Here is a 14,217-nt window from a genome sequence, read left to right as displayed (position 1 = left end):
GAAGCTACATATGACCCACAACAAAACCCAGCTAATTACAGCACAATTTAAGCACAAGCATTTTGTCTAAAGAGACACCTACAGCAAAAGGCTGTAATCGATGTCAAATTTGATTTTTGCATTTAATCCTCCATAATAAAGTCTGGAGGAAGAAACTTAACACACAGTACCAACAACTTGAGGGTAACTATCTTTGTAGGGAGATTTCCAGCCTCACCAGTGGGATCCATTACTCTCTTGTCTTTAGCTGGTGTAAATCTTAATCAACTTAATTACAAGAATTCACTTTCTTAGAAATTTAACTAGCCTGGACACTATGTGATATTCTTTGAAATACAAGCGTACATAATATCCTCCCAGGGTTTTCTAAGAAGTCACATAGGACTTTAACCTGCTTATCCTTTCAAATACTTCACCATTCATCAAGTCTGACAAAAGAGAATGGCCCATAAAATTACCATAATTTCCTTTGTTTTAATGCGGCAACTTTAGAGACAGAAAGTGTTCAATCTGTAATAAGCCCAATTCAAATAATTAAATAGTTATAATATCTGGTGAATTAAGATACCACAGACATCTAGAACACTGTCAGTTCTTTGCAGCAGGACTACAGCAAGGAGACACGTGCACTTCAACAGTTCTCTTAAAAACCTCCAGTGCCTTTTCTTGGTAATCTGCACTCAGCCCTGTTGAACTCCATGAGGTTAGCACACAACCCCTCCTCAAGCCTCTCTATGTCCCTCTGGTTGCCATCCTTTCCCTCCAGCCTATAAACCACACCCCTCAGCTTGGTGCCAGCTGCAAACTTGCTGGAGATGGTGCTAACAGGTTTCTTGTCCGTCACCACAGCCCCTGTAGCCTGACGGGCACTGTGAGATCCTGCTGCTGAAGGAGAGCTGTGACCGTCACCTGTGTGTTAGGACCTCTGAATGGACCTGCATTGTGGGTCCCCATATGACTCACTGAGGCACAGGAGGAACGCCTTCATGGTACAGGCACAAGGGGCTCCCTCACAGACACAGAGCTGCATCTGCCCCTTATCAACATCCATAGTCTGAAAGAGCTCTTAAGCAAAATGCGTTTTGCCAATCCAGCCATACTGTTCCTGCAGTTCCAACAAACCTCAGCTTGTCGTTTCAATCTAACTTTCCTACAAAGGACATCTGAAATGCCTCCTGCTTTCCTCCTTATGCAGACAACGTAGGAACACTGAAATACATTCTACCCACTTTCTCTTTCATCTTCTTTACCCTTTACTGAGGTCGAGTTCCTGCGCTCACATTTCACTGGTGTGTGAATCTTCCTCTCTTTTCCCAGGAGAATTACAGAACAGATGCTGCTCTGTTCTGGGATATTTTTAGGTTTCCCAGGGAGAAGAAAGGGAGAGCAGCAATGCCTCCTCCTCATCAGGGAGGGGCACCCAAGCCGTGGGACAGCCCCTGGCTGCAGCGCTTCCAGGTCACAAACAATCACAGGCTTGTTGGCACCAACAATATTTGGTTGGCTGTTTCCTGACATTGCATCCTGTTTTGATAACAGAATTGCATTATTTTTTTTTTTATCCAATCAGCGAATTTATATTTTCATTTAATTTCCCAACCATACCCAGATGATAGTTATCTATCTTCTACAGATAAAAGTGAGGCTGAACGTACAAAGAGCTGCCCTAAAAGGTAATGACATGAGTAAACTTCCATTTTTGAGAATGTTTAAAATAGTTTGGTTTGTCAAAATTGTTGAACATTCTTAAGTCATGTCAGATAAGTACACCACTGTCAAATTTAACTTGCCACTTGCAGGTGTGTTTAAAGCAAGCTCCCAGCATATTCTGTGAGTGGCAGGAATGTTAATCTGGACATGGGATTTACACCCACCCGTGCTTTGCCTGAGCTGCAGGATTACTTGCATGCTGAGTCCTCTGGTGCCACTTTCACACGCACATCCCTGCTGGTCTGACAGAGCCCTTCCCTAGGAGGGCAGTGAGGCACCGACACAGCTGCCCAGAGAGCTGTGAGTGCCTCATCCCTGGAGGTGCTCAAGGGCCAGTTGGATGGGCCCTGGGCAGCTGAACGGGTAGGGGGCAGCCCTGCTCATGGTAGGGGATTGGGACTGGGTGGGCTTTGTGGTCCCTTCCAAATCAAACCATTCTATGACTCTATGAAACCACCCAGGGTTTCTTCTTGCCCACGAAGGAGGCCAAGGCACAGTTATGTCTTGTCTACAGGGGAAGACAGGACTGGAAGAAAATTCTTTGTTTAAACTGTTCATCAGCTGCTGGCTGTGCTCAGTTTCTTCCTGAACATTTCCAAACATTCACAAAGGATGTGGCTAAGTGCATCTTGCTGAAGAAATGTAGCTTGGACTGCAAGATGAAGGAAAACAGGAGGGGCTTTGAGGAAAAAAATGGGTTGGGTTCTCTCAGCAAAATTCACAAGGCTTTCAGGGTCTGTGGGGGGATGATGCGAAGTCAAGACAACCTTGCCACTTGTGAAACACTGCACAGAGAGAAGTGCTTATGGCCAGCTGGCCAACAAGCGGGTGGTGCCAGGCATGCCCATAAAAAACAGGGTGGGGGAGGTGACACAGAGCTCGCGTGTGGGTGTTTAAGAGGGGTGGCTATGGGTGTCCCGGGCTGCATGACACATGTCACAGGTATGACGCAGTGCTGCCCAGCTCTCTGCAGCACATAGTCTTGTAAACATAAACAGTGGAGTGTGGGTGACAAGATAAACAGTCTCATTTATGATGTGATCCAGGACACGGGCCTAACCAGGTAGCACAAATGGCAAGAAAGGCGTGTTTGCAGATTGGAGCATGTTTGTTGACACTTACAGGGCTCATTAGATAAAATATGAAGTATTTTGAGTGTTTTGAGCCTTTGAAGGTAGCTTGGGCACTCAGCACCAGTCAGGAGAGGGTGAAGATTGGTCCCACTCAAGGGATGCAGACACTGGGGGACACTTGGCATGTATGCTGCACAGCCATGGTCCTGGCCCTTCCATGTTGTGAAGTGTGTCTGTGGGTTCCCAGAAAATAGCCATGATGGCAGTGAGCACAGTGGGGTGCACACAATGGGAGCTCCTGTGGAAGGAACAGAGTAGCTTCTAAGTGATTTCCAGTTTTCAAGGTTTTCCACAGCAGGATAAAAAACAGAGTCTATCTTCTACCCTGCTTTATAGGGTCAATTAACATAAACCCATTTTTTTTTATTTTTATTTTTTTTAAAACCAAAACAGTTAAAGAACCATAGAATCACAGAACTGTTTCAGCTGAAAGGGACCCTTAGATGCCATCTGTCCAGCTCCCCTGCAATGAACAGGGACATGTGCAGCTGCATCTGGTTGCTCAGAGCCCTGTCCAGCCTGACCTTGAGCATCTCCAGGGATGCAGCTTCCCCCACCTCTCTGAGCAACCTGTTCCAATGCCTCACCACCCTTATCATAAAAGACTTCTTCCTTATATCCAATCCAAATCTCTCCCCTTTAAGTTTGAAACCATTTCCTCTCACCCTGTCACAACAGACCCCGCTAAAGAGTCTGTCCCCTTCTTTCTCATAGCCCCCCTTAAGACGCTGAAAGGCCGTTCTCAGGTCTCCCTGCAGCCTTCTCTAGGCTGCACAGCCCCATCTTCTCAGCCTGTCCTCGTAGGAGAGGCGCTCCATCCCTTGGATCACTGCGGCCCTCCTCTGGCCACACTCCAACAGGTCCGCGTCTGTGCTGTACTGAGGACTCCACAAAAAAGACGGACAAAAAAAGCACGAAACATCACTCCTAGCAAAACAGCGGGATCCCCCATCGCACAACAGCAGGTAGGGCAGGCCCTGGAGCTCCCGGCGCAGCCCTCCCGCCCCGCAGCGCCGCCTGCAGCCGCGAGGGCTCGGTGGCGTCCGCAGGTGAGGCGGCCCGGCCCCGCGCAGGTGAGCGGCCGAGGGGAGCGGGGCGGCCCCGGCCTCGGTGTCCTAGCGCCTCGTAGGCCACCGCCCTCCGCCGCGGCCGCGGAGAAGGCCGGCAGCCGGGCACGGCTTTCAATCCACCTCCTCCTCCTCCCCCGCCGCCGCCGAGCTCCCGCCCCCGGCCGGCCCCTGTGGCGCTGACGTGCGGGCGGGTGGCCGGGCCGGGCTGCGGGGGGCGGCGCAGAGCGGCGCGACGGCGGCAGCGGGGCGCGGAGCGGCGGCCGCGTTAGCAGGTAACGCCGCTGCGCCGGGGCCGTGCCGCAGGCCGGGCTCCCCCTGCCCGCCGGCAGCGGGGCCTCCCCTCGCCGGAGCGTCCCGGGCGGCCCCGGGGCAGGTGCGGGCGGCGCCCGCGGGGCCCGGCGGCCGGGCTCGGGGTGGGCGTGCGCGCGGGGTTGTACGCGGCTTTCCGGCAGCGAAGGCGGTCGACGCGCGGAGCGCGAGTTCCCGCCTTTGGAGTTGGCGGAGCTGGGAGCGGCCGGGCGAGGCCGCGGTGCGGCGGCGGGAGCCGGGCACGGCCCGTCCCGGGAAACGCGGGGCCGGAGACGTGCGGAGGTACCGGCAGCGCAGCGCGCGGCGGCTCGGGCGGCACGGCCGTGCGGAGCCGGAGTCTGACGGGCGCCTTCCTGAGCGCTCCCCGCAGGAGCAGTTCATCGCAGACCTTCCTTATCAGGTGCTGCTGGGGTTAAAGTGCTTTCTCCTTACTTCCTTCGCTGAAAAGTCGTTGAACTTCCCCCCCCTTCCCCCCTTATTTTTTTTCTCTCAGTGTAGCTCTCTGTAAAATGCCGTCCGTGCCAGCTGACGCTGAGTTTTATCCACACGCCTTTCAAAAGCACTTCTGTGCTTGCAGGATTGTCCCCGTAAGGGAAACAAACTCTTTGCAGCCTTGTCCGGACAAAACCGGGCATGGTCTGAACTGCAGTGAAGTGCATCCCCTCTTGGAGGGCTTCTGCTGGAGTGCTGTGGCAGGCTGCCTATGGGAAAGCAGAGCGTCTGTGAATGTGATAAGCTGCCAGAAAGCCAGCTATGATTTCTGCAATTAATGTTTGATACTAAATAGGAAGAATTAAAAGCGTCTTCCTCTTTATTTGCTGTTGCTTGAAGATGGCTCACAGTGTTATTGTAGGTACTGCTGATGCTTGCCTGATACTGGGTGATCACGTTCCTGACTAGTAAATCCTGGTGCTACCAGAGACCCATAAAATTGAAGTACCTGCATTAAAAGCTTACAGATTGCAAGAATGCGTGGTTGTTAATTATTATTCCATTTAAACATTGCTGCTTGTCAGCCCTTTTCTACAGCAGTGGAGAGAAGTAGCATGTCATGTCTCCAGCCTTGGTGTCCTACCTTATTCCTGGAAGAAAACAAGCCATGGAGCCATCCCCTAGCTTGCTGGCACTGCGGGCTCAGCATGGCCTATGGACTGGGTGAGCAGGTGCTGGGGACAAAGGTTGACCACTGCGTTCAACCTTCCTTTATTCCAAGCGTGGCATATTAACCAAGGGCAGGGATGGACTCCTGAGTTAACATTAACCTGCAACCTTTCTTCTGCTGTCTTTTCAAGACAAAGAAAAATGCTGGGAAAAGGCTGAAGGACAATAGAAGTGATTAAATGATTAAAAAAAAACCAATAATTTCCTTGTGCAAATCTATAAGCATAAGCAAATGTCATCTTATGATGCTTGCTCAAATTAAAGCTGTGCTGATGTGCAAGTTAGATTTGAAGTATACATTTTATAAAATAACTGCAAGGAATAAAAATGAAAGAGTTTATTGCTGGGGTGGGATGGTAAATATCAGAATTGTTGGAGCACAAGTTAGTAAAAACAACATAGGAAAGGTTTCAAAAGTAGAAGTTAAGAGTTAGCTTACATTTTTAGTGGATATGCTTTTAATATGTGTAATTTAATAAATTCTTTTGTGGAAATACAGTTATGTCTCTCTGAAGCTATAAAGCCAGCAGAGTGAACGTAGGGGTAAAGAAGTTTGCTGCAGGGCTTACTAACTTCATGAAGTAAGAAGCGCTTCAGTAGTAGCTTGCAGAAACTGCAAATGGAACTCATTTCCCCCACCCTGTATTTCTAGCTGGGTGGGTGTCTGTGTGCAACCTGCTCTGAGCTCTGTGTCTTTTGGGATCCGGGATTACTACCTGCTGGTGTTCGATGGGCACAGTAACCGTAATGGTCCTGTGGTGTTCCATGCGCTATCGCTGTTTGAACATAGTAACCACAACTGTCCCTTCAAGAAGGTCAACTCCTGGCTCCCCATGCCTGTTCTGCAGAGGCAGTCTTGTAAACTAAACCTTCTAACCTTCACACTCTCTTGGTGTTTAATAATGCCAGTCTGAGGAAGACCCTGAGATGTTTTGACAGAGGAAATACAGTGTATGATGATGTGAGTGATGTGGCCAAGGTGAGGAGGGAATAATTTTTTACTGTCGCTTTCAGTACAAAATGCCAAAGCATGAGATTAAGCTGGCAGGTTCAAAGCAAACAAAAGGGTGTTTTTTACTTACCCAATGTGTAGCTACTTAAGCTTTGGAAATCCTTTCTGAAGCATGTGGATACTAAAAGCTCAAAGGGACAAAAAAAGCAACCGGATGAATTCATGGAAGAAAACTCCCCTGAGGCCCATCCTGTAGAGCTGCTGTGGCTCAGGGGTTGGGCACGGGTGGAGCTGGGATGGGATGCAGGCAGAGCACTGTCATGTATTTTCTAAACTTTTGTATTCGTTCTGGGCATGCAGAGCTGCATGCAGTGCTACAGGCAGTACCTCAGGAGTAGATCCTTTGACCCAAAACAGATGATTTTGGGGAAATTATTTGCTCATATGAAGAATTTGGTACTAGCTGAACCTAAGGGACCGTGTCTGGATATACCAAGTATGGTGACTGCTCTCAAGGAGTTGTTGTGTTGTCATCATCAAATAGGAACAGTAGCTCAAGCAGTACCATAGGGCGGTTCTGGAACCTGGAGATCTGATGTTGTCATTGTCTTTGTGCTCTGGGTTAGCACAGACCTTGAAGGAGATAGAGGAGGCTTTCTGAGTTTTGTTTTTGATGCTGTCTTTTGGAGGACAGGGGTTTCTGATAAATTTGGTGGCTGTGTTCAAGTACAAAATGCTGCGTTCAGAGAGAAGAGTTCCCATCACATAGATTGGCAAGCAGTGCTGTGGGGATCAGTCTGCAGGTTGCAGGGGATTGTAGTGAAAAGTAGGAAATGTGTGAAAGTTTATCTGTTAACGTTTGGTGTGAAGTCTAAGCTGACAGAATAATGTGCATAGTTATGTTTGCTGCCCTTTAGGAAAGATAAATGTGAGCTTTGATCTGGAAATGGTCATCAGGGTTTGGGAAGGGTTTGGAAAGCATGATCTGTAAAGGCCGGATGTATTTGCAGATCAAGGCCTACAAAGAGCAAGCAAGTTCTGTTCGAGCAGAAGGAAGTTGAGACCAGGAGACAAAACAATACCATCTTAAATGTGGTGGATCTTTTGTTCTTCTGACAGTAATTATCAAAAAAAGATGAAACCAGTTTGTACCAAGGATTTGATTTAGTTAGTAACAGTGGCTGTGCTTTGGGAAAACCTTGGAATGAATGGAGGTTGTGGAATCTGCTTTTTGAGAAAGTTATTGGAAGAAGGACGGAGCCTGTATGAGGGACACTCTTTGACTTCTTGCAGAGGTTTGAGCTTGATGAATTCTTCAGGTTTTGCTTGGCTTCTGTCCTGGACTTGTAAAGAAAAAGTCATTTCAGTGCTCAAGAGAAATCCAAATTCTGTAATACAAAGTAGATTATTTCAATTGTTGCTGCTGAATGCATTTTGTTTTAAAGTTACTAGTGTTGAGGCAGGTTATTGCAACATGCGTTCCAAAGCAAAATGCTCTGGCTTAGGAGTGCAGCCTGTAATCCTGCAGGAAATGTAGTTCTGCAACCACACTGTGATTTAAACTGGGAAAGTCAGAAGGATAATAACTGAAGTATTTGTCATCAGCTGTAGTATACACTGTATGTCACTTCATAGTCTGCATCCAAATGTTCCAGTGTCTTCTGTTCTGAAATGCTTTTAAGGAATTGTCTGTTTGCAAATCTAGTGGTTTTTTTGTTTTTTTTTGTTTTTTTTTTTTTAATAATTATCATTTATAAAGTAGATTGCATTTATTTTGGTACCCTCATTCTGAGTCTGCTTTTTAAACTACTCATGGGCAAATAAAAATTGACCTGTGATGTAACATTTTAACACAGCATACTGTATGTTTAGATTTGTTTGGAATGGATATGTTACATTTCTGGTAAATAATGGGAACTGAGACTTAAAAGATGTATTTCTGATCGGCACCAATACTGCAAATAACACATGAAATAAATGAATGTTTTCAGTTGGTATCTGTAGATGAAGTGTCAACTTCCCTGTTGCTTAATAGCATGCAAAAATGGGGAGCTAGTTCAGGCTGCCGCTGCTGTGTGTGTCACAGGTCAAGATGGAAGCCTGCTGTTATCTGTGGATATGGAAGGTAGTTTGGGAGCCCCTGAAGAACAGTGAGTTTTTCCCAGTGAATGAGTGTAGCGGGAGCAAGTTGCTACCAGGCTGTGCTTGTCCTGCAGTCCCAGTGTGGATCTCAGCTCCTTTAGGCATGCTCAAGCTGTGCAGGCCACATCACAGCTACTGCTATAACATGTTGCAGACAAACCATTGGTTTGAGTGGGTTGGTATCTGAGAGGCCAGGGGGATTGCCAGGGCAGTATGTTCAAGTGCCAGGGTCCAGTCTGCTCTTAAGAACAGCAGCAGGAAAATTCTCAGTCATCAGCTGGAGATCTGAGTGTATCCTGAATTCATAAGTAATCCTACAAAAAGCCTTTTAACATCAAATAAAACAAAACTTCTATTTGCTTTTTGGAGCAACGTTGCAATTCATGCAGTGAATTTGCTAAATTGATTTTTGCAAGCGAAGTTAGTTATATTTATATTAAATATATTTTCATAGTGGGTAAACTTTCAGTATCTTGAAAGAATTCGCTTCTTTATAGTAAGCATGACTTAGCAGACTGATTTGAAATTTGGAGGGGAAAAAACAGAAATAGAGAACGTGACAATTCAGCGCTTGACCAACATCTCTCTCACGTCAGCTGGATGGGTGGCTGGAGTGACAGCAGCAGCTTCCTGAGCTAAATCGGAGCTATTCTCATGGATTTTTCTGAGAATTCTCATTATCACTTGGCAAAGCTTTGGTCACGCCAGGTTTGTTCCTAATTGCCCAGAGAGCTGACTGAGAGGTGATGTTGGAATGACTGCGTTATTACAGAAGTGGTTGGTTGGTTGCGGCCTGCCTATGCACCAGGCTGGGCCATGGCTGGGCAACTGTATGGAGTCACATGGTTCTGGTTGGTGGCCCTGCGTGTGGCAGGGGGGTTGGAGATTCATGATCCTTGAGGTCCCTTCCAACCCTGGCAATTCTGTGATTCTGTGATTCCATTTCCTCAGTGGGCGTCTGCCTGTGGATATGCCCAGGAAGAGGCACTGAAGTGTTCTGCGAAGGAAATGTTCCATAGCTGGTCTGCAGGGTCAGGGCTTCATGTATGCAATGACCTCCTCTGTTGTAGACACAGAGCTTACACACTGCATTTTCCAGGAGAAAGATCAAAGCATTAGGGGAATGAAAAGGCTAACAAATATTTTAATGGCTTCAATTCCAATGATTCTCTAGGGCTATTATGTTATGCATAGCTGGATGATGTAATTGCTTGCAGTTCCCCCAGCAGCCTGGGTGCTCATGCACCTGTCTTTGCAGACTGCAGGAGGTAACAGAAAGTTCTCTCTACATCTCCCTGCTGCAGAGGACACAGTGAGTGCTGGAACCGGGAGAGTGGGGCAGTGGGAGCAACACAGTGGCAGAAATGCAGGGAGGAGGATGAGAGGTTACTGCTTCAGCTTTCCCCACCTCATGAAACTACAGCATTTTTGCGGTCCTCTAAACCTGTGTAACCCTTTGTTGATTTCACTAGCAGAGAGAAATGCAGAAGTAAGGAGCATGTGTACGGATTCTCAGTGTTGGAACAGTAGGACTGCAAAAGATTCTACACAATTACGGACTCCACTGGGCCCTAAAACAATGTATTCTTTTATTACTGTATGAAGATAAGAATGTTTGAAGTGTGTCTAGAGGAGGGCCACAAAGTGATCCAGGGGATGGAGCATCTTCCTGCAAGGACAGGCTGAGAGCTGGGGCTGCTCAGCCTGGAGAAGGCCCTGGGGAGACCTAAGGGCAGCCTTTCAGTATTTAAAGGGGGCTATGAAAAAGAAGGGGGCAGACTCTTTAGCAGGGTCTGTTGTGACAGTGCAAGGGGAAATGGTTTCACAATTAAAGAGGAAATATTTAGACTGGATATAAGAAAGTAGTCTTTTATGATAAGGGTGATGAGGCACTGGAACAGGTTGCCCAGGGTGGCGGTGGAAGCTCCATTCCTGGAAACGTTCAAAGCCAGTCTGGACAGGGGTCTGAGCAACCTGATGTAGTTGTAGGTGTCTCTGTTCGTTGCAGGGGAGTTGGACTAGTTAGACTTTTAAGGTTCCCTTCCAACTGAAATGATTCTATGAGAAATCTATGATGATTTATTTTTCCTTTTCTTACCTTTGTACCTTACAAAGGTATAGAAACTGAGGAGATAAACCTTTGCCTGATTTTTAAGTTGTTATTTGTACAGTGTTTTCTGATCACTTGGATCATTTCTGATCATTTCCCTGTGTTCACACGGCTCATCTTCAGCGGGTGTTCAGGCCATGCATGGCATTCTGCATTGTGGCGCAAGGAGCATAACTGCTGTGGGTGCTGCAAAGTGATGCTGTTTCTCCAGCTCTTACTCACTGCCTTGCCTTTTGATGAGCAATCTGCCAGGCCCATTTTCTCCTCCTCTTTTAATTTTTTCCTAAAAATAGACCTACCAGCTGTGTATTCATTTGTGGGCATACACGTGCGTGTTGCGTCATTGCTTTATTGTCCTTATTTGCTCTTAGTTGCAGACAAGCTGTTTCATTGAGGCTTTAATGTTTTTACAGATATCAATAACTGATCTTCTTGTGGTCATGGCTCCCAGAAGGCAGAATAGAAATGGGCTCATTTATCATAGCTGTACTGAAACAGAATTGTTAGGAACAAAGCTTTTAAATGTGAGTATATAGAAGGGTAGAAGTTCCAGAGGTGATGTAGTGATGTTGGTCTTTAAAGAGCAGTCCAATTAGAGCTGTCATGTGTCTTCACAAGCATTGGAAATCAGCCACTGTCAGGCACACAATCTCAGATTATGTGGACTTTGAGCAAGTGTTTGGTTCACTGTACAAGTGTCATAAATTAAATTTTTTTTCAGCTGTTCGCTGACTTGTTATGGGCGTTTGAAAAGGAGTGCAACATCTCAGTATTTTCTTGGTCATTTATACAAGTAAAAATTCTAAACTTCTCTTGAGGGAAGGATGCTTTTTTGAATATGTTTCCCATCATCTTCTGATTGTAATCTGAAATTTTACCTGGTATTCTATGTTTTACTTTGAAGTTCTGTGTCTTTTCAAAGAAAAAAAAATAATAGCACTAACTTAGGGAGAGAAATCTTAAACATGATGTTCCTTAGTGCTGTCACGCTGTACGAGTCATGTCTTACTCAAAAGGTCAACACCTACAGAATGTGGTTTTTGCAGTGCAGTCATCTAAATAGATGCTCTTCTTCAGGCTGTAACATTCTTTTCTATGGTAAATAAACACAATCTTGAAATGAAATGGCATCTCATGAGTTGGAGATTTCTGTCATCAGCTGATTGCTGATTACATGTGGGTATGTTCACTAACAAAGCAGTGATGAAAAATACAGAAAATATTTTGACTCTCTCAATATTTATACTCTTTCAATTTAAATCTGTACTGCTTTTTTCATTTTTTTTCATGCATATACTTATTTTTAAAATATTGTATTGAATTTCTTTTACATTGGAACAGATTTTTTTTTTTTTTTTTGCAAGTGTGGGAAGTCAGCTTCTTTATTTATATTGATAAGGAGTTGCGTGTCTGTTCATGTTGTCATCATTTAATCAGTGGTTTTAAGAGACTGAGCTGATTCCTAGACTTTTTTTTGAATGCCCTTTGCAGCTTCTGTTGCAAACCCTTCTGTTACAGTCGTGGATCAGTTACTGAGCTGTGTAAAAGGAGAACGTATTTATGCCCTAAAAGAATGCAGTTCTATTGTTCCCTGATTTTTATTTTTTTCAGTCAGAAATCGGTAGCTCACATGACTAGTAAGTAAGTATATACCTTATGTGCATCAAATGGCTGTGGAAATCTGTTTAATTTCACATAAAAACAGCTATTAGAGATTGGTTGTTTTCTGTATTAATCTTGGTTTCTTCATGAATCCCTGTGGGAGGGACAAAAGTGAACAAAGGACACTTTATGTTGTTGGCATGTTGCTCAGTGCTGGGTTAGTTCTAGGCAGGAGCAAGAGAGAAGGCGACTAGCAGGAAGAGGAGAAGTTTGAGACAAGCTGCTTCTGGGCAAGTATTTGGGAGCTGAGGGACGATTCCAAGGCAGGAGAGGCCTGTGAGCTGAGCAGGTCAGAGTGAGTCGGGAAGTTTCAGAAGGAAATGCTTGAAGAATGACACTGAGGCAAGATGTTGTTTTAACAGGGAGATGTTTTGGAGTGACGTCTGAAGATGGGGATGAGCTGTGACACGGTGAGATGCAGTCTCTGAGAACTAATTGGCTCTTGTTTTCCTTGAATTTAACATCCTCTCTTGAGCAGTCTCTTTTCTTTTTTATCAGCCACCTTACAATAGCCAAAAAAAGTTTTTGGGAGACAGGTGAGGCAGGAGCCCTCTTAAAAGGAGCTGCCACTTCAAACACTGCATGAATTTTATGGTGAAATTACAGCTGTGCACCAGGGTTGTATGGATGCTTCATTTTAAATTCATGTCCTATTTTTGTCATGAAAAACTTAACCTAGGCAGGCATACCCACAGAACCCTAACTAGTAGTGCTCACCTCAGTGTCAGACCTGACACATCTGTGTGATAAATAGAGGGTTTTTTTTTTTTTTTTTTTTTTTTTTAAATCTCCTGTAGGGGTTCCTGCTTTTTTTGAGTTGCTGAACTTAGGAACTGGGCAATTTAGAAAAACACACAGCCTTCAGTTTCACTGTGCTCTGTTGAGGTCTTCGCTTATCGGTCAGTACTTACAGGAAGAGAGAATGGAAGAAGACTGTGCAAGAGATTTTAATGATCCTTCTCCAGCTGAGGGGGAGGTACCTGCTGTCTCCCCAAAGGGCACCCACCCAACTGGAATGGGAATGACTTGGTGCGAGGCTCCAGGCTGCATTGAGTCATAGTTGGGTCTGTGATAGTTGATACCACATCTCTGCACTGCCGTGTATAATGGCAGTCAAATTTTGACCCAGATGCATGTGATAGCATTTATTTGGTGTTCACTGGAACATAAAACATAGCGAACACTCCAGGATATGTTACTAGCATATCATCTGGATTGGGCTGCATTATTTTAGCCATTACCTACTTCGATCTTTACAGGCTGCAACAAAGGTGTGATCTTGATCCATGGTATGTCAGGTATTTGTGGGTGGCTTCACCAAGTGGCTCCCTGTGAATAGAATACTTCTGCTTTTAGGATCAGCTCATGTCCTTAAAGAAGCTCTGTGTAAGGCTATTCCTGGGATATCTTTCTGTTTATTCTTTTTTGCTTTTACCTTTCTAGTTTCAGGATATCCTGTCCTGCCTTTTGTTTTTCACAGCTTCCTGGAAATGAAAAGCATTTATATGGCATCAGTCCTACAAATGTGAATGCAGCTTCACAATCTCCCTGCTCATCATGGACTGCATAAATCAGGATAGATTTCAAATGGAGTTTGTACAGCACAGCATGTAAAACTGGCTGCAGCATTACAGATCTCAAGGAATGAAAGAGATGCTGATTTTTGATATCCCTGGCAACCAGACTTTATGACTAATGAGAAGTGTAATGGAGAGACAGTGCAGGACAGCTGGTAGAAGAAGAATTTAAGAGTTGGAAAGAGTTTTTTTAATCAGAACCCATGTCTTTCTCTACTCTGCCTTCCGTGTTGAGGATGACCAATGTGGAATTGCTAGTAAGCACTGAACTGGCAATGGCTATAGTTACTTGGAAGCTATCAACCTGCAGTTTTCCCTTGCTCATCATTCTGAGGTTGAGGGAGTGCAGAAGGCTTAGCTCACATGGGTTGGGCACAGCTTTGCAAGACCA

The 14,217-nt window shown here is 45.5% G+C and overlaps 1 protein-coding gene across 5 annotated transcripts in view; it reads left to right on the top strand.

The window, feature by feature from the left end:
* Positions 1–3,648: 3,648 nt before the first annotated feature.
* The window catches only part of MYO6 (myosin VI), a 99,477-nt gene continuing 88,908 nt past the window's right edge, over positions 3,649–14,217 (top strand). For 3 of the 5 annotated variants that reach the window (XM_031611316.2, XM_031611315.2, XM_031611317.2), the window contains exon 1: positions 4,114–4,185. The gene's annotated coding sequence lies outside the window, so the exon portion shown is untranslated. Of the gene's footprint in view, positions 3,809–4,113; positions 4,186–4,483; positions 4,623–14,217 lie in introns of those variants that run through there. The other 2 variants (XM_090136117.1, XM_090136118.1) reach the window with 2 other exon arrangements.

This window comes from Phasianus colchicus, chromosome 2, assembly GCF_987193195.1.
Source record: "Phasianus colchicus chromosome 2, bPhaCol1.hap1.1, whole genome shotgun sequence".
In the NCBI taxonomy this organism is placed as follows: Eukaryota; Metazoa; Chordata; class Aves; order Galliformes; family Phasianidae; genus Phasianus; species Phasianus colchicus.
Note: the sequence above shows the minus strand (reverse complement) of the source record. Positions and strands in the feature narration are given on the sequence as shown.